The sequence below is a fragment of the Microcaecilia unicolor genome, chromosome 14 (assembly GCF_901765095.1).
Source record: "Microcaecilia unicolor chromosome 14, aMicUni1.1, whole genome shotgun sequence".
In the NCBI taxonomy this organism is placed as follows: Eukaryota; Metazoa; Chordata; class Amphibia; order Gymnophiona; family Siphonopidae; genus Microcaecilia; species Microcaecilia unicolor.
In genome coordinates, this window is record NC_044044.1 from 6,677,717 (window position 1) to 6,680,337 (window position 2,621).

Below are 2,621 nucleotides of genomic sequence, written 5' to 3' on the forward strand. Positions count from 1 at the left end.
CCGTCCTCCCTGCGAAGGTAACGTTACGTCACAGTGGGCGTGATGACGCGACAACATCGGGATCTGACTGTCTCGCGCTGGGCTATTGCTACATAGATGCAAGGATTGATCTAATGCGATCTCTTACTTTCCACTGGAGCCTCCTAAGTAAGAAATGAACAAGTCTGAGGAAGGGTCTCATTGGACTTGAGACTTGAAAATGGATATGCATTAAATACATCTTTTTAATTAGCATTGATTGCATCTGCAACTTTTCCTTAAATTAGTTTCTCTTATTCCTATCTAACTCCTGTGACTCTTAATGTTCCACCTCCACTTACACCCCTCTGCTGCCTATTAAAATGTTTTTAATGTGTATTGTATCAATTATCAAAAGGGAGGAGATATGTAAACAATATATCATCAGCTCAAAAAATACCCTTAAGTAATTCAGGAAAACGTTGCCTCAAGAAGCCCCTGGCTCTAATATACATCTCTATAGAGCTCATCGGGGCCGGATTGCTTCATCATAGGCAACGATAACCTATAAACACAGCAGTCTATGCCCTACATAAATCTAATACTTTTTTTCTTTTATCTTTTAGTTTCTTTTTTTCAATTTTAAACTTATGAAGGGCATTAATAAAGTCAATGTATAACGGCTACTTAACTTCATAAGGTCCAATCCTTCTTATAGTGAGTCTTCATTCGTGGCGCGACCAAGACCATTGGCCAGTGTTTCGTTGCCTGCGTCAGGGTCAAATAATCTGCATTCCACTTCGTAGAAGGATCTGCTGTCTAATGTGGACCAATGGTCTTGGTCGCGCCACGAATGTAGACTCACTATAAGAAGGATTGGACCTTATGAAGTTAAGTAGCCGTTATACATTGACTTTATTAATGCCCTTCATAAGTTTAAAATTGAAAAAAAGAAACTAAAAGATAAAAGAAAAAAGTATTAGATTTATGTAGGGCATAGACTGCTGTGTTTATAGGTTATCGTTGCCTATGATGAAGCAATCCGGCCCCGATGAGCTCTATAGAGATGTATATTAGAGCCAGGGGCTTCTTGAGGCAACGTTTTCCTGAATTACTTAAGGGTATTTTTTGAGCTGATGATATATTGTTTACATATCTCCTCCCTTTTGATAATTGATTCGTGAAAAAGTAGAAGGAGGTTTCCTTTTGTATTGTTTTTAATGTGTATTGTAGACATTGTCAGTAACAGACTATGCTATAATGTTATTTGAATATTTTACTGCTGTAGCTGATTGTCTGACTTATAATTGCTGCACTCTCATGGCTGAATTTCTTCAAAAGGTGGTGAATAAATCCTAATAAAAAAATAAATACCATTGTTCACATGAGGTTGTACTCCAAGGGTTGGAAGATGCCAAGGATATTTTGAGTTTACCAAATACTGGTTAACATTAAGCTGGGTACAGAATATAACGTTTCTTGGGTGCTGGTGGGCATTAAACTGCCTCTATTCTGCCTTTTTCTTGTTTGGGGGTTTCTTGTACTGAGATGTACAGTGTCTGCTCCCTGTTTGCACAGGGTTTCATACAGAATAAGACACACAATGCACCTCATTGGACTGGACTTCACATCCCGTCACCGGAGAACTCCTGGACCTGGGTGGACGGCTCCCCATTCAGTGGAAAACTGTAAGGTCTCCCTGGGATGTTTTTCTCTCCCATCACTTTTCTTCTGATTTTCTTTCTTTGTTTCATTTGTACCCCGCACTTTCCCACTCATGGCAGGCTCAATGCGGCTTTCTCTTTATAGCTTATAAAACCCCAAATGGCTGATTAGCCACTCAGATCATGCAGTTTACCAACACATCCCTAATCTGCCAATCTCTTATCGCATCATAAAATGGGACAGCAAATGCTTCCATGGCTCCACCTTCATCTTTGGGCTAGCTCAGGGTTTCGTGTGGCATTGGGGACAGGGGGTCCTAGGGAACTTGCCCAGGTTGTACCCTCTAATGCTGGCCCTGGCCTTATACTCATAAAAGAGAAGGTGAACCCTTCCCAACTCTGCCTCCCCCCCATAACAGGAACCTCAGAGCTAGAAATACTGAGCACTGTTACAATGGACAATGTTCCTGAACCATCTGGATGCAGGATAATAAAAATGAATCTGTGTATCTTGCACCTGTACTGAAAATATGAAAGGAAGTTTGAAAATTAAATATATCTGTGTGCTTTCCCTTCCAACCCAACCTAAAAACAATCAGCAGTTGGCTAAAAGTAAAAACAGCTCCATCCTTGCTCACTTTCTAAACTATTAAATAAAAACAAAGCAAAAATCAGAATATGAAGTGAAACCTTTTTATTGCACTAACCAGGGTTTATTGTAGACAAAAAGGAAGTGGTGTGGAGTGTATATTAATTTGCATGTTCCCCCACCTATTCTGACCTCATACTCCCCCAGACTGCTGTTACACAGTCCAGGAATTAACAAACTCCATAATCAGAAGGACTCACTGGGATATAAGAAGATAGTTTATTACAATCTTACCAATAGCAGTACAGGCAAATCAGGTACTCGTATGGTTGAACAGCAGTTCACGACACGTCTGTCACCCTCCTTCTCTTGTAACCTTCCTTCTCCCTTCTCCTTCACTCACAGGAGGT